This window comes from Corvus moneduloides, chromosome 3 (assembly GCF_009650955.1).
Source record: "Corvus moneduloides isolate bCorMon1 chromosome 3, bCorMon1.pri, whole genome shotgun sequence".
Lineage (NCBI taxonomy): Eukaryota > Metazoa > Chordata > Aves > Passeriformes > Corvidae > Corvus > Corvus moneduloides.
The window spans coordinates 45,976,542-46,000,231 of NC_045478.1; the positions used below are offsets into that span (position 1 = coordinate 45,976,542).

Sequence of the window (23,690 nt, forward strand, 5' to 3'; positions counted from 1 at the left end):
TTCCTACAGTTTCACTATTATGTTAAATATCATACCAAGCAGATGTAAATATTCTGAAGGGAAAAATCTGGCAAAGAGCAGGAGATTTCACATTTTTCCTCCTGGTGCCCTTCATACACATAAACACCTGAGTGTGTGGCTGCATAGACTGTTATCTTTTGAAACTAATAAAAGGCAGCCACTGAGAAAATGTACTAACACCCATCAAAGGCAGAGCTGTTCAAGATCTGTGAAGCTCACCATGAGCTACGGTACACAATGAAGAAAAACTCACATGGCAGAACTCATGAACCATATAATCTAGCATGCGAAAGCTGCAAGTGCCAGATTTTGAGCAAAATAGTATTTCACAGGGAAAGTCTGAACGCTTCTTAAAAAGGAAAAAAAAAGTCACAGAAACTAACAGCATCAGTCAGGCTAAAAATCTGGGAAGGACAAACTTGTCATGCAGTAAATTATTTGGCTTCTTTTGTCTGTGTAGTGGCATTTAAAGGCAACACAGTCTGCAGGTCTAGACCATCTTAGACACACAAAATACCAGTAAACCAGTAACGGGGTGAAACAACAAACCTGTGATTATTGACTGGCATTAGTAGTTTATCACATTTGGTTACTGGATACTACCTTACACTATGCCTTAGGCATCAGCTAATGTCATATTTCCAGGCTGAGGAGTTCCTGGTGCAGTCAGGAGCTGGAAATTATGGAAAACGAGGACCAGTACTAAGTGATGGCACTCCATGGCAATCTAAAAGAGTTTGTCACTAGGTATCTTGGAAGAGAGAAGAAAAGCCAAGTCTCCTGCATATTAGCTTCTGGAATTTATAAGAAATTATTCCTTTGGACATCAATCATAAGGCACAGCTGCTCTACAGCAACCTTGAGAAACCAAACAGATGGACAGGTCCCTGCTGATGCCTGGCTCCCTACGGAGCACTGCAGGCTCATTTAACCCCTGTCAGTACCAATCTCACAGACGCTCTCATGTCTCTAGTTCAGTCCTTTTTCCAATCCTAACCGTGATAGTAAAGTTACATGAAGATCTTGAACAGCATTTACTTTTGATTAGATTTCCATTCCAGCAGCTGGTGGGGTCAGCAAAGAGTTGCTGATGCTCCTAGACTCTGTGTAGGGTAAAACAAACCCAGAGGACTTTCTCTGGCGGTGTGTTTGTCCTGGGCTGCAGTGTATTACCATCCTCATGAGCCGTTGAAATCAGGTGGGGCAGTGTTTCCTTGCCTCCTCCCCCCAGACTATCTTGCTGTTAATTGCCCATCATTGTCCTGCCGCCTGACTCAGAGATAACTCCCTCTGGACTATCTTCTGTTAATGAGCCTAATCAACACTTGGCCTCATGACTCATTACCCCATTGTGAGATGCTTCACCCAGAGGGAGGAGCCAAGCATTCCATCCTGGATATAATGTGAGATTCTGAACACCAGAAACTACCCGTCCAATGGATTTCCAGAGGACGGGAGCTACACAGCCACCACTGGACCTCAGGAAGAGCAGACCCTTTTTCTACAGGATCATCACTTCAGAAGACTGCAGCCACCATTCTACCAGACTGCTACCACCACCCTGACTAACAGGGTGTCAAGTTGTATCTTGACTCTGTCAATTTGAACCAGTGTTTTCTTTTAGTTTTTTTCCTTTTCTTTAATTTCCCCATTAAATTGTTATTCTGACTTGGTGCCTCCCATTGGTTTGTTTTCAAACTAGTATAGTTTTATATAGCTACTTTTCTAAGCCAAAATGGTGAACTAGATCAAGACACAAAAACAAGACTTTTGACTTGCACTTGCCAAATGACATAAATGACAGCCATGCTCTCAAGTGCAAGCTCAAACAGTTATAAAGTCATTTTCTTTTGCATTAGCTGTTAACAGACACAGAAAGCATCCCAGCAAATTCTTTCAGTACCAGAAATCTGCAAAATTCATCTTCACAAGTCTTTCCCTGCACCAACCTGGGGAATCAAATAAGGCGTTGCACAAGATGTTTTTGACTCCTTCCTCTATCATGGTTTCCTACACCCACAGAATGTCATAAAGTGCTTTGTACTATGTAATTTCATCATCACTGACAAAAACACAAGTCCACTTACAAAACCTAAGTCTCAGTGGCCTTAACAGAAATACTTTCTCTCCTAGCTGTTCCCTGCACCACAGAAAGGAAACTGGCTGGGCCACCACTGTGTACACAGTAAGAACTGCTGCTGCTATGTAAGTAGCACTATATTGTTCTCCTGCCCCATGGCTATGGTAGAATAGATACCTTTTCAGTTGTGCCATAAGCTGATGTCTAGCAAGCACAGGTGAAACTTCCTAAACACCTATGTATTTTGTAGAGCTCAGATACTTTGAGTCCAGGCAGGGAAGTTAACATTCCACAGTGCCTTGTACACTCATGAAAAACAAACCTAAGTTGTCTTCTGTTATTTAGACACTAAAGCTGGACTCCAAGTGTCTAAGAGGTACTGTACAAGCAAATGAGCCTCAAGTTCTCCCTGCCCCCAAGGATGAGCTCGCCTTAGCTTGTGTGTGTGCTGAATAACCACAATAAACATATGGTGAGCAGGAGACAGATGTAAATTAAACCCTTCTGTGCCATTGTGGCCACTTAGCACTCCCTGGGCCACATTTTCTTGACTGTCTTTATGGCTCCCACCACCATCTACAGTCTGAAGAAGGTTCATCTTTACATCCATGGCATGATACAGATGCTAAGCACAGATAAAAAAGAAATTAGTAAGCAAATGAAGGTTTGTAAAGACGCTTTCTGTGTGTCTCTTATTGTCTCTGGGTGATAGGCAAGGCAAATTTCATTAAATGGATAAACTTCCATGAAAGAGCAAGAAATACACTTGGGGTGGAAGTGGAGGGTCACAACATCAGCAATTTAACAGTTTCTTTAAAATTTTCTGATTTTAAAATCCAAGAAATTATCCCTACAAGTGTAGAACTAAAACTCTTCATTTAAATAAAATCTGCCCTCCTACTAAAGAGGAAATTAAGCAGAAGCAAAGATAAAAGATTTGTAGGAAAGTTGAGAGTGAAGCATAAAACCTGATGGACAGAAAAAGCACATACACATCCATCCAGTGCTGAAGAGGTCAGGCAGAGAGTACGACTCCATTAACATCAAAGTCATTAGAGTATGAGATAACAGTTTGGTACATTATCATAGAGAACAGCAGACAGTGAGTTATTGTATTCTCATGTACTTCATTCCATACTTTCCTGATAAACTCAAATTAAATATACTCTCTAAATGCATTGCTGAGCAGAAATTAGTCTATTTAAAATTTAAAATTATAGACACTTCTATCCAATTCGATTTGTAATTTCCTTGTGCTTTTTATTCTGAAAAACTGTGTGTAGAATGTCTTCTGCCAACTGAGATACTCCCCTTGAGAAGGCAATCTGAGGTATGTGACTTTCTGTTCTCTGATGGTTGTGCCATATCTTTTTAATTGTTGACTATCATGTTAGGCTGCTGCAAAAGTATTGCTAAAGTGGTGTTCTAGTTTACAAAACTGAGAAAGCTGCAGAGTAGCCTAGTGAATATTCTGATATGGAGTTGAATAGAGGCAAACTAGAGCTCCTGATAAAGCTCTTTAGCATTCTGAATTCCTGGCTCCATCCACTAGCACAAAAGTACATGTTTTTCTCTTACATTAATGAGTTTTTATAGCAATATGGTAGCTCCAGGTGGTGTGGTTATCGTGAGATAATCACTCCCCTTGAGTTTGCCTGTTAACACCCCAGAGGTAATGGGAACCAGGCCCTCTCTTGTGCCTTATTGCTTCTATACATGCTGATGGCAGCAACTAGAAAGAATTATGAAACATGAAGAGCATGCAGAATTAATCTGCACTGTCCATTTGTTAATTATAAAGGCTATGAACACTGCCAGTGAGCACCATCTACACTTTTACACTGTCATCATAATTAAAAAGTTTTAGTATGTGGTTTTGTGTTGCAGCAACATCGATCAAAGTCCATTTCCTGACATGTGCAGCAGAAGCAATATGTTCCGCATAGGTTATTTCTGGAATTGTATTATTTACTGTAATAGAGCCCTGTCATGCTACCTCTATTGTACCAAATATACCTGCTATGTCTGCAGAGACTTATTCCATTTCCTGGCTCAGACTCTCTCAAGCATGCACCAAATGGACTTGTTGCAAAAAAAAAAAAAAAAAATTAAAAAAACAACAAAAATGTAATATTCTGTTGAAGGATTTTTTCCATTTTATACACTGCAAGATTGTTTTTTATCTGCACCCTCTCCTCTGGATTTGCATGAATATGCTGCTGGGAAGAGGGTAACACTTCCTACAGAGGTGGATCAGAGAAATAACAGTAACAGGGATTCAAAACTAGTGGAAACTCTGTAAAATAATACTCCGAGTGCAAAGCTAAAGAGTAGAAGGGGTGGATGGTGATTTAGGTCACTCGTGCTAGCAGTGCAAAGCATGTGTCACAAAGTAAGACCACTGTAAAACAGTCTATAGAGTTCGCAGTTACAGCTCACTTGAGCTCCAGACACAGGGAAGTGCCAGACAGCACTAAGATAAGAGCAGTCACATTTCTTCACTGTCACCTGCACCACACTTTCTCAAGAAAGACAGCCCAGAAGCTTTTCCACTAAAGTAGAAGGAAACTGTAGAAACTTGGACTCCCAAAGAGTTACCTGTTTATAAAACAAATATCAGGAATGCAGGAGAAAAATAAAACCAAGCAACAAAACCCAAAAAAAAGGTGTAACCTTTCCTCCCTTACAAAACTACAGCAGTAAAGAACATGTGTGGAGGGAGGGAAAGAAGTGGGAAGTTTAATACCCACTTTACATCAGTGTCCCACTTGTTTACTCTTCGTAAAAATGTAGATGAGATGTCTGCTCTTCATGTTTTAGCGTCTATCAAATGATGCTTTTTGGCACCTTGCTGTTTGCAGAAGAAAAACAAGAGAAAAGTTGAAAAACAGCAGTGCCTTGATAATAACACCTTTCTTGCTTTTGATTTTCTATTCAGCTTGTATAAGTGTCATAAAGTACGAAAGAGAAAACAGGTCATCTTTGAGGTTAGCTGAAAGAAAAGACAGCCTGAGCAGGGAACTTGACAAAAAGTGGATAGCATCCCTAAGTGACACTAAGTATATATTGTGCATGGAGCACTGGGTTTTGGTGTTCATAGGAGAAAATACCATTTGCAGAATTTGATTTCCTTCCCAGAATTTAACTAACTGTACAGAATTAACACACTGTCCTGGTGCATTGCAGAAATCATTCACAGTTACAGCCTGGTGCACAATGTTCTACTACAAAAGCATGTAAATGAGGCCAGTTTCAAAATATATAGCAAAATCTCCTTCTGGCCTTATTTGTGCCATGACACACCTCTCAGAAATTAATATGTGGCTCTCCATGTGGCTCCACTTCTCTAGGTATAGCTTTGCACGTGCCATCTTTCAGTTGTACAGTTGTGGCTTTGGATAGTGGGCTCTGTAATATGGGTCTAGAATAAGGGAACATGTGGCATTCATGTATTAACCAATCTACTGGTTGCCAAAGGACAAAGATGCTGTTTATGCTCATTAAAGGATATTACAACTGTGCAATGCCAGATGAAGACTTCAGTACAGTGAGAAGAAATGGAGGGGATGTACTTCTTTGGGCTGTTCACAGCCAGGTCAGGCAGTTCAGAAACACAAGTGGAAAACTTGTCCTGAGAATACACCTGTGTTAAAAAAAAAAAAAAAATCTCTTTTCAGAAAAGTAGTTAAAATTCATACCTACATAATTCCAGTGATTGAGAAATACACTAACTTTGAACATCAGTGGACAAGAACTAGCATCAGAATACCAGGAATTTGTCTGGTTTCTCAGGCAAGAGGGATAATTAATGTGACCAAAACCAAAAAGCAAGGCAAAATCAGGATTACTGAAACCTCAGGCCAGGTCAGTTAACTAGTGTCATGGCTTTTTCCCAGAACCTGAGCCCAGCTAGCAAGAAGCTAAAGTTACAGCTAGCAAGAAGTTACAGAAGCTAAAGCAACCTCTTGTTTTGAGAGCTCAAATTAACTGTCTTGCTCTACATCTTTTCATTGAAATTGTCTCACTTTTCTCCAAGACTTTCAGAAGTTTTGACCAAACTTGGGTGTTCATTGAAACCTCATCTCTCTAGTAATTACAGAAAAAAGGGCACTTGAAGTTCAAGTAATGGTTTTTACTGAGAAGGATGTAATCTTAACATTTCTTGAAACTTGTTTAAAATTGCTTTAACTGTATGCTCAACCCCTACTTATTTCTGCTTAAGATCTTTTTTAATTTTTCCTAGCCAATCCTCTTTTTGTTACTGTAGTTCATTAGCTTCATTTTCAAGTGGCTAAAGGTTAAGGATTTGAACAAGGAGTTCTGTTGTCTGCCCATGTCAATAAACACCCTTTTCTTTCACCTAACATATAAAGTCCATGCTGTTTGCACTTCCACAAACCTGAATTCCAGATTCAACTACTTGTCTTAAGCTTAAAACACTACTCCTGTGGGATAATTTTTAAGGTTTTATAACTATATTTCAGTGGCTTTTTGGTTTACACAAATGGAAAAATGCAAATCTGAAGGTTGTCAAATTATAAAGAGCAGAACCTGATATGCTTCAAAATATTCTTAGCTTTCTCTTTTTCACTGCCATTTATCTGTTTGTTAAGTTCAGGTTGCTCTCAAGAGGTGAGATTTCTAAATACCACATCTTAGAATATGAGATATTTTGGGTGGCAAGTATAGTCACATGCATAACATGTTTCTAATGGCAATAGCATGAAAGTTATATACTGGACTACAATCCACTGTCAGCAATGCCATGGGACTGCATCTGAAGAGTCAAAAATCCCTAACAAGAAAGAGAGGAAGAATGTAAAAGGAAAGGTGGGGTGGAGGAAAAAAAGAGAGCAAGAAAGGAAGGGAGGGAGGGAGGGAGAAAAAGTGAGAGAGAAAATGAAAGAGAAAAGAGAAAGAAAGAGAAATAGAGAGAAAGGAAAGGAAAGGGGAAAGGGGTACTGAAAAGTAATTGTAGGGAATAGATAGCTTTAAGAGCCAATTAAATATCAGAGTTTATATCTGGACTCTAAGTGATACTGGAGTGGTTACTGACCATAATTCAGTCAGACAGCTTTTCAGAGCTGTGTATGAAATTTCCCTTAGTAGCTCAGGGTGTCCATCCTCTTAGGAGTTCACATCTCCCCAGTCAGTGAGATCTGTGTAGAGAAGCAGTAAGTTGGTGTTACACAGCTCTTGCCCCTTCTCATCAGTTACCAGAGCTGATGATTTTTAGCAGAAGGAGAGCTGTTAATTTTGCCTTTTAAGTGCAATCTATAATCAATTGGGGGTTGAGGGAGAGAGAAAGGGAAGCAAAGATTATCTTCATTACCTGAAGCTTTCAGCTCCCCAGCTGGAGCAGAGTTGTACAAACATTTGATTTTGCTTTGGGGACAACAGAGGGTCATAAATTAATAGGTACCTCCAGTGCAGATCTCCTGCTTAAGGCAAAAATGTTTATTCTGTTGGTGGCAGTTCTGCTTTTGTACAATCCTTCCTTATCTCCTGCTGCTCTTTCTCTCCATTTCTTCCCTTTTTTTCCCTCTGCTTCATTCCAATGGAGGGTCTGACCCTATGAAGCATTTGGAGGACTGAATTAGTTAATCTTGGTTCTTGGTTGATGCTAAAGAAATTATTACTTGTGAAAATGATAGGCAAAATGGTCAACTTTTAACAATCCCACCAGAAACACATGAACAGATACCAGCCTTCAACCTCCTTTTTCCCACTGTCTTGTGAATTCCCCTTATTCTCTTCACAGTTTTTTTTGCAAAGGGTTTTGTTCAGGTGAACAAAGTGCTGTCTAATTGCCTGTGCTTGGGATCTCATTACCCTGACAACTCCTCCAAGAGAGCATAGAAAAGTCCACTTTTCCATATCTTGTGAATTGTTTTGCCCAAGGAAAAGTCTGTCTTTTGGCTGGTATTAGAAAGGACTTCAGAAGGTAATTCTCCAAGCTAGACATCTTGAAGAGGGTTCAATTGTGCAAACATAGCTGTCAAGAATCATGTTAGGCATTGTAGGGGATCCTGCTTATCCTCCAGCTAGGGCAATGTCAGTCTTCCTTAATTGTATGCTCTAGAAAGTAGTCTTATGGGGTGGGGAGGTCTCAGAGACCCTATAGTGTCTGAAATCTGTGTGTCTGTGTTGAGGGAAGATGGCTTGTCCTCAGGACAACTGTCCTCCTAGGTTGGCAGACGGTGTAAGGGAGCAGAATGATCCCACTGTTATCCAGGAGGAGATAGTCAGAGGACTGCTGAGCCGCTTGGATGTTCATAAATCTATGGGACCAGATGGGATCCATCCCAGGGTGATGAGGGAGCTGGCAGATGAGCTTGCAAAGCCACTCTCCATCATTTACCAACAGTCCTGGCTCACTGGTGAGGCTCCAGATGACTGGAAGCTGGCCAGGTGATGCCCATTCACAAGAAGGGTAGGAAAGAGGATCCTGGAAATTATAGGCCAGTCAGTCTGACCTCGGTACCCGGCAAGGTAATGGAGCAGTTTATATTGAGTGCCATCACTACAGGATGGCTGGGGGATCAGACCCAGCCAGCATGGGTTTAGGAGGGGCAGGTCGTGTTTGACCAACCTGATCTCCTTTTATGACCAGGTGACCCACCTGGTGGATGTGGGAAAGGCTGTGGATGTTGTCTATTTGGACTTCAGCAAAGCCTTTGACACTGTCTCCCACAGTAAACTCCTGGAAAAGCTGGCAGCACACGGCTTGGACAGGTGCACTCTTTGCTGGGTTAAGAACTGGCTGGATGGCCGGGCCCAGAGAGTGCTGGTGAATGGTGCTGCATCCAGCTGGCAGCCAGTGACCAGTGGTGTCCCTCAGGGGTCTGTACTGGGACCAGTTCTGTTCAATATTTTCATTGATGACATGTATGAGGGTATTGAGTTCATTAGTAAATTTGTGGATGACACCAAGCTGGGAGCATGTGTCGATCTGTTGGAAGGTAGGAGAGCTTTGCAGAGAGACCTGGAACAGTTGGATGGATGGGCAGAGTCAATAGGATGAAGTTTAAGAAGTCCAAGTGCCCAGTCCTGCATTTTGGCCACAATAACCCCCTGCAACACTATAGGCTGGGGATGGTGTGGCTGGACAGTGCCCAGGCAGAAAGGGACCTGGGGGTACAGGTCAACAGCCAACAGACCATGAGCCAGCAGTGTGCCCTGGTGGCCAAGAAGGCCAATGGCATCCTGGTATCAAAAACTGTGTGACCAGCAGGACCAGGGAAGTTATTCTTCCCTTGTACTCGGCACTGGTGAGGCCACACCTCAAGTACTGTGTCCAGTTCTGGGCCCCTCAGCTCAAGAAGGACGTTGAGACACTTGAACTTGTCCAAAGGAGGGCAGCAAGGCTGGTGAGGGGCTTGGAACACAAGCCCTGTGAGGAACGACTGAGGGAGCTGGGGTTGTTTAGCCTGGAGAAAAGGAGACTCAGAGGTGACCTTTTCACTCTCTACAACTCCCTGAAAGGTGGCTGTGGTCAGGTGGGGGTTGGTCTCCTTTTCCAGCCAACAACTGACAGAACAAGAGGACACAGTCTTAAACTGCTCCAAAGGAAATATAGGCTGGACACTAGGAAAAAGTTTTACACAGAAAGAGTGGTGAATTACTGGAATTGTCTTCCCAGGGAGGTGGTGGGATCACCATCCCTGGATGTGTTTAAATAGATTGGATGTGGCACTTGGTGCCATGGTTTAGTTGAGGTGTTAGGGCATGGGTTAGACTCAATGATCTTAGAGGTCTCTTCCAACCTGGTGATTCTGTGAGGGAACCTAGTATGCACAGCATGAATGTATAAATATGCTTGATTTCAGTGCTAAATTTTGAGTTATCTTGGGTTATGTCTAAAGAGAGAAACCCTGAAGTCCTGATTCTCTTGTGGAAATGTGACTGAATTTTCTGTGTCTTTCCTCTGGCTGACATATTCAGGTTTTCCTTATGTGAAAAGGAGCTAATATGAGTTACTGGTCTTTTCCTTATGAGGCTTTGGGACATAAACCCAGAGCAGATGGAATTGTCACACCAGCTAGAAGTCTGGTACATATTCCCATTCTGCATTTGGTACAACCAGCACAGGTTATGTTCATTCAGCTACCACAGTGGAAAACTTAACATGAGGGCCAGAACTTCACCACTTAGCAGTGATTCAGCCTGATTATGCTCTAGTATTTTGTAGCTGCCTAAAGCACTGTCATCATTATCTACCTTGGTTTGCAAAGGGAAAAAAATAGTACCCACACTGCTATGACCTCTCTCTGAAGGTAAGGATAACTCAGGTTCTTGTTAATAGATCTTTTGAGGTGGATTAGAGTGAAATGACACAGAATGATTGTTGTTTATAAATATATATATACACACATATTTATTTATTTTTATATGGGTTTATTTCAGAACTATTTGGTTGCAATGGAAAGGATGTATGTAGACATTTTGGTTGTTATTATCTATAGTAATATCACTTAGGAAAATGCAAAAGGGAAAAGGAAGAAAGAGAAAGGAGGGATAAGGAAAGATCTCGCTGCCCCTGGACCCAGAGATGAGACTTGATTGTTGCAATTTTGATGTCTGTTGGTCAAAGTGATGGTCACAGTCATAATCCATTGGGGGTGGGGGAAAGCCCCTAAAACACAGAGTTCAATGGGTTAATGTATGTTCAGGTTTACATGGGAATGTCCAAACACCTTCCCTGCAGAGTGGAGTAACTGGAGTATTGACAGTTTAATTAATTCTAGAAATATATGCTAGAGAAACATGTCTTCTAAACTTTCTAGATTAAAAATGTGGCAACTTTTACTCTGCTTTCATGGCAGTGTTTTTTCAAAATCTCACTAAACAAATGTTGTTTATGCCTACCAACAGGACATGATTTCACAGAGCCACTAAATTTCATGTCTCAATTATAAAACATATACATATAAAATAATTTTTTTTACCTTCATTAAGTTCTGAATTGCCAAAGCCATTTCATTCCCGTGGGAGTACAGAATTAAAACAATTTTCCTCTTCTTTTAACAAGACAATTTGTAAATTCTGTCCATATTGAAATTTGCAGTATTTTTCTTGATGGCTTCAAAAGGCTAGGGTTCTAGGATAGTAAATCTATTTCATAAACAAAATGGTTGTACTGTACATGTCAGCTATCAGTAAGCAACATAAGAAATGACTAGCTAAGGACCTGAAGACTGATGCAATGTGCAAGACATCTTCACCTGCCCCTCATTTTGGTTAGTTAGCTAGCCAGACAGCTCATCTTGTCCAGCATGGTGAGCACTGCTCAGAGTGCAGGTGTCATTTCGTGAACTGCAGGGGAAAGACGCTGCAGTAGAGGTAAGTGGTACAGGTCTAGCTCAGATACATCAAATTTCATTAATGCAGGTGCAGCACCAACAAAACAGGATTTGCTATATTCAGCAAAATATAGTGTTCAGACTTATTTTTCTATTCTTTAGCACTGAGCCCAAAGTTACAAGTTCTGGGTCAACTCTGTGACAAAGCACGGACTCATAGCTGCTGAGGAAGGTAACATTACTCTGCCTCAGTTTAGCACATCAGAAACAGGTAGATACTCCTTGTGCTCCTCCATCCTCCAGGCTACAGCAGCAGCACAGCCCTGGTTTTGCTGACCATCCTAGCTCCTGTTCAGAGTTTGGGCAGTCTCTGCTATGCTCTACAGAGCACAGGTTATTTACTTAAGCTATGTGTAGAATGAAATCATCTTGAGTTTGGTGTTCTTCCTAAAGCAGAACCCCTCACAGAATATAGAGTGTAACTCAAAGGCATGTTTAGCACTACCTTCCCAGTGATTACAGGACTCTGTGCCCATAGGATTTGATTGCCTCCGGTCCACAGGGCTTATGAGTTTTGAGTCTGAGCCTTGTTGTAGTGCTTAGCAGTACTTAACCTGGATTCACTCTGGAAAATGCCACTTCATTTGCATTAATCAACTTTGGCAGCGCGAACCTGTACCAACATTTTCTCTCTTCCTTCTATTTCTCTTTACCTCAAGGTTTCCCTCTTTTCCTTTCCTACCTCGCTTCCCTCACCCCCATGCCACTCCTTTACCTCCCTACTTTTCGATTATATTATCCCTAATCAGTCTTGGAAGCAAAGGAAAGCATGTTCTATCCTTGCTCTGAACAGTTGTGCACTATCATAAAAGAACTACAGTTGGTTTTTCATAAAAGAGCACTGAAGGTAGCCCCTGGACCCTGGAGAGAACTGTTTACAGCATTTCCAAACTTCCAAGGATTTTTCTGAATGCATTTTATAAGGTTGTAACATCACACCATTGATTTTTCAACAGATTCCAAAATGATCTCCCCAGGAAGTTAGTATTGGAAAAAAAAAAAGGAGAGGGAAGCAACATTACATGGCTTAAACTGGTTAGTTTGAGGTTGATAATTCTTGGCAATAATGCATCAGATCTCAAAGATAGCATTACATGGTCCATGCATTCCATGATGTTGTATGATATCTACAAACAGATTAATTCCCACTAGCTGTGCATCTGTAATTGAGATGGTCTGGGGGTGGGAGATGGAAGTAAACAACTCAAAAGAATTGTAGTTTCACTGCTTAGAATCATGTATAGTGCTGTTTCTCTTCACAAAGCCAATCTCAGTATCAAATATTTTCAATTTTCTGTCTCAGCACAAGGGTTTCTGATTCCAGACCTTAATGGAACCCAGAAAACCTTGATATTAGGACCAATTTTCTAAAAGCATCTCCTGTAATTGCACCACAGCACAGAACCTGCTCAAAAGTGCAAAGCAGGTCAGAAGTTCCCCATTACTGTGCAACCCTTTCCACCTGTAGGCCAGCAGATCAAATAACAAAAGGTCGCGGCAATTTGAACTTGTGTTGTTACCTCTTGTTCACAGGCTGGCACTTTGTTCAGTGGCACGCTGGTGAGCAGCAGTGGTGCCCTCTTTACCTAGTGGTGCTGTAAATCCAGTGTGTATTTACTATTCAAATGTGTAAGCAGCGATGCGAAACACAAAACAGTAGCGGTTCAGAGCCTCTGCCACAAATTCATGTTTGCTAATTTCCTCCTAAGAAAACGGTCACCAGCCAGATCCCCAAACACCATTTAATATAAAATGAACACATAATCCTTAGTGTGATGTAAGGTTATTTTTCCAGAGGATTGGGAGTTTTTTTAATTCTTTGGTGATATTTCACATGTCACTCGTGAAGATAAAACTGCCTGCACTCTCTTTTTCCATTTATCTTAGCCTACTTTACCCCACCCCGCCTCATCAATAAAAAAATCTTTCCTGTAAACAGTTTCAGTACTGTTTTATATTTCAGAAATCAATGCAATTTTGAAACTAATTATGACATTTTCTCTTTCAGGCTTGTCTCTTTTCCTTAAAAGCTGATCTTACAAATCACTTGGCCATTAGCCAAAAAAATTCTCAGTATTATGGTTCTGTAGGTGTTCCACAAGCCTTTAAGTACATTTTTGAGGTTTGCTATTAAGCTAATCTTTGAGTAAGGTGCTGTGGAATATTAATGGAAGCATTTTGGAATTGTAAATAAATGTGTTTGGAGCAATCTAGATGAAGAGCAGAATGATAAAAATGGTTATAAAAGTCTAATTAACATTTTAACTGTATAAAGCTTGCTGATACAAAAGAATAGTCTCAGACAATAGATAAAGGTAAATATTCCCTTGTGGGTTTCCAGCAGATGAAACACTGCTATCAATATTTAATGGAATGTGTCAGAATTTACTATCATTTGAAAGAATGCAAATAGAGGTTACCATAGAAATCACCTTGGCAGATTACTGCACAAAATGCAACACAAACTACCCCTGAAGGATCCTCAAAGGAGCTAGCTAGATCTGTGTCTGTTACCCTTTCATGTAGTTTCTTAAAACAAGGAGAAAAGCCCTGTGTGTGTGTGTGTAAATATACGTTATGAAAATCTATTAACCAGTAATGTTAAATAAGAGAAATAAGAAATGAATTGTCTTTTAATCACTTTCATATTGCAGATACCTGAACTCAGCTCATGCAGCAGAATAAATAATTGCAGTGAATAGGCTGGTAAAATACCTCCATATAGTTTAGAAACACTTCATTCTGTAAGTCACATACTAAAATTATCACATCAATTTTTTATTCCAAACTTTTCCAAACTTTTTCTCCCAAGAATTCTCTATTACCAGTTTTCAGTTTATGTTTACACTGTCGAAATACAAGTAGGTCCACAGAATATAATTTGGATAGTTCTCAGGATAAATTTTGTTGTTTTCATGTTTTTCCTCTTTAAGAATATGTATATTCTTAAATGTATATCTCCACACAAAGCTACTTATCAACCAAATTTGTCGGTTGAAGAAGCAGTTTTATGCCTAATTATCCTATCAATTTTACAATGTCTGTAATCTAGAATATAGAATCCTTCCCAAACTTTGACATTCTTTTTTTGAGACCTTTTCCTAGTAACTCTTGCCAAATATGCTAAACTGGAGCTAATGAGCATCTTTAGAATGCTACATTTCCTCTCAGCTTCTCAGAAACAGCAACATGTCAGAAGCAACTAAGTGCTCCTGAACTACTGGAGATCAAAAGTTGATCAAAACTTCCTCTTGGTGAGAAAAAATACATAAATATAATACTCTTTCAAAACTGAGTGAGAGAGCTTGAAGTCAATTTGCAATGATAAAAACCTGCCTCTTCTGTAAGTTATTCTGAAATACCTTAGAAAACATTAGTGTAAAATGCAGCTGGAATCTTACCTGCTATCACACCTCAGAACCTTTTCTTCTTCTACTCTTATTCATATTTGAAGTAGGCAGTGTACGTTACTACTTAGTAAAAATAGGTACACAGATTCTGGTAATGCACAATAGTTTTAAACTAAAAATATCTGAATTCTGATGTTTTCTCTTTCCCTTTTGGAGGTTATATGTGCATTCAGGTAATACAGTAAAGCACATTGCTTTACAGTTTGGGTTTGGTTTGGTTGTTTGGTTGGTTTTTTTTAAATTAATCAAGATCTAACAGAAAACCATATGTAAAATGACATAATTTCTCCTTGATAAAAATGTCTGTAGCAATATGTTGTCCAACTCTTCATGAATCCTCAGCCAAAGGAGAAAATTGTTCAAAACCTCACATTGATGCCTTGAAGGAGGTGCTCATTACCAGGCTACATCCTTGACTAAAGCAATGACCATCTTCCTACTGCAACTGGATCGTTGTATAGCAAGGTCTAGAAACACATGAGGCTGAGAAGAAAGGCAAGAAAAAGTCTTCTTCTAGGAGGAAGAAATCACTGAGAAGAGTCCCACTGTTTAAGCCTTTGGTGTTTCAAAAAGTTCTCCAAGGGACGGACTATAACCCCTTCAATTTCAAACAAGATAAACATGATGCAAGCATCTAGGCAGATGATTTTCCCCCAGAAATTTTCTGAAAATATTCATTATTTCTTTCTTCAAGACAGTGGATCTTAACAGAACCTAGTCAGGTTTTGTGCCTGAATATATTTCGGTGCTTTCTCCCCATATTTTGCTTCATTGCATGTCACACACTGCAACAGGAGCTAAATAACTACTTTTTCCTTTCCTCCTGGGGAATTCTACAACAGTACATGGCATGAATGACAGCAAATCCTGGATTGTCACACATCTAACCTAAATTACCTTATTGTTAGTTTTGTTCTCCATGGCTCTGCTTTGAGGGCAAAAGGGATGTCTTGTCTGACTAGACTGATGTATACTTGTCCCAGTTTGAGACAAATTCAGAGGAACGGCCAAAATGAATGTCCTCTGATATAAGGCAGGTTACAGCCATCCCTCCCCCACCAGGTCCAGGAAAAATTTTCCTCGGAGGAAAGTGAAAGGAAAAAAAAATGTTTATTTAACAGACACAATGCACAATGGGAAAAGAATAATGCTAGATAATAAAACCTCTCGCTGTGGAGAGAAACCTGGGAAGATTTTAGAGTCCTTTCTGTGGATGTGGTCTCTCTCTCTCCTCTTCAGAGCTGGGTTTTCAGTGTAGGCTCCTCCAGGCTGGAGATTTAAGGTTTCCTGGTGTGTTCCGGTACTGTTGAACAGTCCAGAAGAGAAGAAGAAGAAGCCAAAGTCCCAGGGAGAAAAAAAAGTTTAACTCTCCATCTCTCTCTGGAGAAACAGAGCCAAAAGATGACTGAAAAGCAGCAAAAAGGGTGCTTCCTCCGTGCTTGCTGCCACAGAAGCACACAGAGGAGATAGAGTGACCTTGGAGCACAAACTGCTGTGAAAAGTTCATCTGACTGTTTTTTTCTTTCTCTCACACCCAGTTTTAAAGGCACAGAAAGGCACAGGATTTGTGTCTGGGCAGAGAGCAGCTATAGGAGATACAACATCATAAAGTCACCCCAAGATAATACTGCCCTTCACTAGTATTTTGCTATATAAACTCCTATAAAATCCTTGTGACTGGTTGAGGAGCATCCTGTAACTACTACTGCAGACCACTGAGTTTCTGGGTAATTCTGCTGACCCAGTGTTACCTGAAAATACTGATGTTCTTTAACTCTCAGAAATAGAAGTCTTTCATAAAGTACCTGACCAACACTACAGTTCTGTGTTGCTCAATTAAAGGGAATAACTCAAATCTTTATGCAGTCATGAAACAAGAATCCTTTCACATACTGCTCCTCTGGTCACGCTTGGTACTCAACCCGGCTCAAAGAGCAGAATTGCCATGTAAAGCAAAACACCTTTCTTACAGTGTCATTACCCTAAGAAGGAAAAACTTGAAAATTCACAGGAAAGGTTATTCACAGGAAATCTGGCCATTTTTGTACGATTATGGATGAGTCAAAGACATTTTGGAGTCTATTTTTTTTTTATGTGGGTGGTATCTTTGATCTCAGATTGCAACTCTTTTATGTCAATGCATAATGGACTGAATGCTTTGTACGCCTCCTGAGATGCCAAATGGATGAAAAGGCATAGATGGAAACTCATACCTGTGGTGCAATGGCATCTAGAACATATTGTCACACCAACCTCTCTATACATTATGAAAATAAAGCATTTTCTTAAGAATTCTGAAGTATTTTACCCATTATTTCCTTTGTCTTGCTTAGGCATCGCTACTCTCTTTTTGCTGGAAGGAAGGACTAAAGGCTCCTTCTAAGGCTGCCGCTGCAATCAGTGCTAATGCTGCTCTTTAAACAATTTGAAATAAGATCAGTCTGCTCCTGTGGAGTCAAAGATCTTGGAGTCACAACACTAACATCTCCCAGTACATATCACTCTGTTTTCTTAGAGAAACTTTTAGACTTACAGAAAAAAACCTCGGGTGGTTTTGGATAATTATACTTTCAGATATAGTTACTTTTAAAGAAATACATCTTTGCTATAGCATGCTATGCACAGGTTATATAAGTAGGATGCCAAACAATTTATATTGTGGTTTAAGAAAGGAAATATTTGCTTTTATTTTTTTCATCAAAATGAAAACTACCAGTAAGCCTAGATTTTGTCCCATGTGTCTGTTGCCAGCTGAAGCAAAGCTGCAAACTCATCTAAACAGAAACAATCTGAAAGACACCTGGGGAGGTGGTAATGTGTTAATTCAATCCTACTGCTGTAAACCCCACCAGCATATGGAACTGATGCAGACTAAGGGCTAAATCCAAAGCATGAGGGATTTAGAGTGTTCTTCAGCTCTCTTCTCAGGAATATGTCTGTGTTCCAGCATAGAGACTTACCATCTACAGGCCAAAGAAAGCCTCTGCTAGACAAATATATATATATATATCAAATGCTTGGCAAATGCAGTCACAGGAACTGGTCATTATGCAATAATTTTATATTAACATTGCATCAAAACAAGGTTGACAGATGTGACACAGATTCCACAGATGGCCACTCCTGGAGCAAAACCTAGACACCAGCAAGGGTTCTTGGAAGCAGACAGACACCTAGATTTAGGTAAATGAGTCAACTGGCTGCGACAGGTGGTGAGGCACCAAACTCAAATAAGTAAACCCACATTCTAATTACCGAAGTTCAGGTGTCTCACTTTGTAGCTGGGACTGACCCTCATGTCTATGTAACCTCAAACAGAAGCTTCCATCCAACAGCAGGGAACAGATGTCAGGTGCTGGACATCCTGCCAGTTCTTAAGGAACCAGACCCCAGAGCAGAGCTGGTCCTTTCCTAACATTACTGCATGGTGGAACACTACATACCAGTAAAGTGGATAAGGTTTCTGTCACACTTGCTCTACCACTGTGTTTTCAAATTTGTACAGTAATTTGGTTTGGAAAGAACCACTAGTTCCAGCTATAGGGCCTAAATTATTGTTAGAGCAGGTACCTCAGGACAAGTTCTAAACACTTCCAAAATGCAGATAACCAAAATCCCTCTGGGGAAACCCTTCCAGTGCTTGAGCACAAAAGAATGATATTTTTATTTCTTCCATATATCTAGTAGGAATTTCCCTTCCTGAAGCTTGTGACAAATGCCTCTTTCGCTGTAGGAAAGAGTTCTGGTTCTGTGCTCTGTTTCTTTTAGGTAGTTGAAGACAATAACTAGATCCTCTCTTGGCCTTTTCTTCTCCCTTCTAAAAAAACTCAGTTGTCTCAATCTCCCCTTAGACAACAGGACTTTTCATATGATAAGAAACCTCATTAAATGTCCTCCCTTCCTGAGAATCTACCTATTTCTCTGTGAGTGCTGCTGAACCTAAACAAAAATTGTACATAAACTACACATGAAAATGAGTGTGCAGTGACACATAAAGGAAGTCAAAGAGCGGAATGTATGACATTCTTTCCTCATGAAACAATGATCAGGATTTTCTGAGAGTCTTCCTTTTTCATGTTGAAGAGATTAAACTGTGCATTTCCATTTTATCAGTAAAATTAAAGCCTTTTAAACTTCATAAAGCTTTGTATTTTAATAGTAAAACTTATCATAGTAAAGCCATTTTTAAATGTATGTGTAGAAAAACAGCTCTGTTATTTGTATGCAGTCCAACTTAATAACAGAACTTCCTAAACCTGCTGAAATATTTATTTTCAGGCTCATTTACCCTTGGACTGATAGAAGAGCTTCACAGAATTCTCTGCCTAAAACAGCTTTGGAATATAAATGTAGACTCAAGGGACTGAAGAAAGAAGAGCAAAAACAGGACTGAGCTGAACCTTCTGTGAGTAGGAGCAGACATCTGAATTAATCTCCCACTGCTAAGCAAGAACACAAACTAAACTAATCAAGAAAGGATAAAAAGGTTGGGTTTGAAGTTGAACCTTAAATTCAGATTTAATCCAAACACTCTAAAGCCAAAGCAAAACTGATTGCTATAGGAAGCATAGTGTTCTATGTGCGCAGTTATGCATTGCAGCTGGAAACAGTTGAAATTTCCCCCGAAACAGCATAAGAGAGAAGGGAAAAGGAGAAAAATCTATTTAGGTATAAGAAGCAGCAAACAAAGATATGCTAAGTCACCTAATAACAAGTATTTCATGCCTGACCAGTGTAATGAAGCAGGGTATTATATTTTTATATGTCTGGTCTTGTCTGGGGTTTAATCTTAAAGCCCTTTCAAAGAATATTACACTTCTGTAATTCTGGAGAAAATTGTAATGATTTTGGTCATGATCAGAACTGCATGCCATTCTGTCTTGAGACCTGAGCATCTTCTGCTTCATCAGTCACACAGACTGACACAGAATACAGCCAAGTAAAAGAAAGTCTGAATTCTAGACTCTGTGTCAGGTTGCATCCATGTCCAGTTAAGGATGTCTACAGATAAAAAGCTGCCCAATTGTCATAACTTTTGCAGTGCAGCTGATTTCTGTATCACTGAATGGCACACTACCTTTGCTAGAGGAACAAGTATTTGATTTCATCCCTACAGACACAGCTACTGGCTATCTCAGTTGTTAAAAAGATGTATTAGTAACTGTTTACACAAGAACAAACTCATGTTGGACACAAATAATGTAAGTCAATGTACAAATCTTTGGTTTGATCTCCCACTGACTATGTCTACCATTTTAGGCTCCCATATTCCTGTTTTTCATAATCTTTAATAAACTCTTTCTTTCTTGACAAAACTGAGGTAATATTGCATTAAGAAGAACATTGTTTACATACAAAGAGCTGCTCCTTCGTTACATCACTGCTGAGCAGTGCTCCACAGCATCAGTGCTGTATCTCCAACATTCCCCCCTCACCAACAGACTGAGGGTGGGCAAAATCTTGGGAGGAGGACAGCCAGGACAGCTGATCCAAATGTGACCAAAGGTCTAACATCACTTGCTGATGGGAAGTAAAGAATAAAATCTCTCAGTGTTTTCTTCTTTCTTTGTGCACATGTAACCTTTTGCTTTTACTTTACTAAACTGCCTTATCTCAACCTACAAGGATTTTATTTCCATCTTATTTTCTTCTCCCATCTTGTTGAGAAGAGGAGTGATAGAGGGCCTTGGTGGGAACCTGTCATCCAGTCAAGGGTAACCCATTGCACCATAGTTACAGACACCTGAATCTTTCCAGTCCTCAAATGCAAATGCATAGTAGCATCTTTTGCTCCCTTGGAGCAAAAAAGAGGTCTCAGAGAGATTTTTCTCATGTGTGCTTTCCTCTGGGGTCTCTGATTGATAGGTTTAGCTTGTTGCACTTTATAGGAAAGTTTCAGAGTTAACCTGTCTGAAACATTATTGCTAGAACAGTAGGGAATCTACTTTCCCAAAATTACTGTGATGAAAAATGATCTTGATTCTTTCTGTTTTCCCAGGCACTCATCATGAATGGAAACAAAATTTCGTTTTCTAATGCTAGAAGAAAATTATATTGAAGATTGCCCTTATGACACTAAACCAGAAGAGGAGTATGAATCAAAAGAAAATTGCTCCTTTTTTGAGCATGGCCCATGCTCAGTGCAAGTCCTTGTACCAGGTGGGAAGTACAAAAGCTGGGTTTGCTAGATGATGTTTGAAGTCTTGGCTTTGTCTCTATCTGGCATAAGCTGCTATTGCAGGTGCAAGGAGAGCAGAAACAACAAAAAAAAAACCACAAAAAAACCCTAATCTGTTCCAGCCCCAGTATAAAAACTAACCTAGGAGTAGATAATTTAACCAGTTTTGAAAAACAGTTCAATTAAACTGAACATTGTTTCCCCTCAATGTTTAAGATCTTGTTTTCTCACTTTTGCAAGAAGTAAATGTACAAAGTTACTGGCTGAAACAGCTGGGATCCATCACCTGGTCCACATGAGAGGCTACTGCAGAAAGGTCACTCTGTACAGCTGGAAGCAGCAGCACTGGAAGGAAACCTGTGATGGTTAGTTCAGAGAATTGACTGGAGCTACCAGACAAATAGATAGACAGCAGCTTTCAGTTATTTTATTGCCAACAGTTGAGAGTGGAGTATTATTCTCGATGTTTTATTGAAGAGATCTGTATCACTCAATAGAACAGATCTTAATTTCATTGAGAATTAGTACAATAACTTTGTCTGTTATTTGAAGAATAACCGCTAAAATACAAGAAAATGAAATCAGATCCACTCTAGGGAATTATTTGCAATTAAAAAAACATTAATGCAAAAGAAAAAGTCTAAGAACATTTACAATATTTGCTAGTAAGTAAAGGCCACTGTGACTCTAGAAAACAGGTCTCAAGCTTCTACATATATAAATCATTATAAACAGAATTGTAGATGTGAATATGGGTCTGGTCTGCCAATTAAATATTCAGAAAGTTCTTCATTGTTTTTTTTCCTGTGCAAGAGAATATACCTTTGAACTCTAAGTTCAATAAAATACTGAATTATTTTCAGAACATGCTATGTATGTCTGAATCAGTTATGATTAGCCAGATTTTAAATAAAATTTTAAAAGCCCCATAACTCCTTTTCCGTGACTGTAAAACTAAGTTAATACTTCCAGAAACCAACAAAAGAAAGTCAGCTGAAGTTAGTGGGTGTCTTTCTGGGTGATTACAATGGGCTTTGTATCCTGCCCCTTGTTCAAATATTCATATGCAGAAAATTAGGACTGGAGACTGACATATGTTTTCTGTGAAGGTTCATTGCTGGCAAATTAGCTGCATGACTGTTCATAGAAACTGAAGTCATCTAAGAGTCACAAATATATTTATGCAAAAGTTCAAATGCATATCAAAATTATTTGACCTTCTGATCAGCTGCTGAAGGATAGAAAAGCTTAGTTCTACAGAAGAAAGTAACTTTCTCAGCAGAGACGATACTGTATGTTTGCACCGATATTTCCTTACATTGAGGTAAGATTAGAGCTCTTTTCAACCAAAGCTTTTTTATGATTTTTAATTAAATTTAGAATTCTTACCTCTGATACATATATGTAGATTTTTTGATTTACACAGGCATGATTGTAGGCCTGGAAGCTGCCTTTCAAATTATAATATTGAAGCACCTAAAATTTGCATCAGTAAGATATGAACAAGATAACACTCAGGTAAGTAAGGCTACATGCAATTATTTTAAAAGAAGTCTTAATTATAATTCAACAGATATTGGAACATTACAGTTCTCAAATCAGTGATTATTAAGGACAAGCATAGGTCAAGTATTTCTATAAGCTACTTACAGACTGCTTACAGATACATCACACAATAAACAGTGAGTACTTCTTTCCATCAATACTGTAAGTATGTCCCCTAAAGGAATTATAAAGAGCATGTGGAGAGATTTCTGTCCAACTAGATCTACTAGGAATACATGTATTTATTTAAGTTTGTAGTGTTTCTGTAGGCTTGTACAGTATTAAAACTAGGTCTCATTCTTTATCTCAGTTGTGGAATTGCTCCAGTGACAGATATCCAATACTTTGGTGTCCTAAAAGGAGAAATTCTTGCAATCTTGGTCAAAAGAATGGGCACAGTGTCTTAGGGTGCATCTTTCCAGATACATTCCCTCTCAGAACTTCCAGCCAGTCATTGAATCTCAAAGGAAGGGTGCCATTACAAGCATGCCTTCCCAAGTGGAGAATCTATTCTTAAGTGACTGCATTGTTTTTCTTAATGGGACAGGAAAATATGTCTGGCCCTCAGAGAGCTGTTAAATCAAATACATTTATTCTAATAAGTCTTTATAGAGAAAACAGCTAGCAGAAATGGCTCTTGCATGAAGATATTGTTTTTGAGCATAAATCAATGACTTTTTGAACAACACTTGGAACCATCTTGGTGGCCTGATATACTCAGTTTAGAAGGAAGATCCTAGCTGCTAATTAGTTGTTTAAGTGATGTCAATTTCTGTGTAACAGAGACAGCTACTGAGCAAGGCTGGTTAACAAAATAAGGCAGCAAAGTTCAGGATAGGTCTTGATGATGTTTGATGTGGTAACATGCTGCCACAAATTACAGACAAAATAATAATTACAGATATATTTGGGTTTTGAAAAATTAGAACCATGTAAGATTTTTTGAAATAAAATGTAGTTTGCACTGCTTTAGTATCAAATATTTACTAGATCAAACTGGGACTGAAAAGTCAATAACTCATCAGAGAAAAAGCAAGAATAAAAATCTTCTGGGACTTCAGATAGGACAACCAAGGCACTGTAACTTATACAAA

General features: G+C 39.4%; 1 long non-coding RNA gene across 1 annotated transcript; it reads left to right on the forward strand.

The window, feature by feature from the left end:
* Positions 1 to 1,563: 1,563 nt before the first annotated feature.
* LOC116440524 lies at positions 1,564 to 21,918 on the forward strand. The gene is made up of 4 exons (XR_004238659.1): positions 1,564 to 1,601; positions 2,155 to 2,226; positions 19,152 to 19,278; positions 20,872 to 21,918. It is a non-coding gene; the product is annotated as an uncharacterized LOC116440524 (long non-coding RNA).
* Positions 21,919 to 23,690: the final 1,772 nt, after the last annotated feature.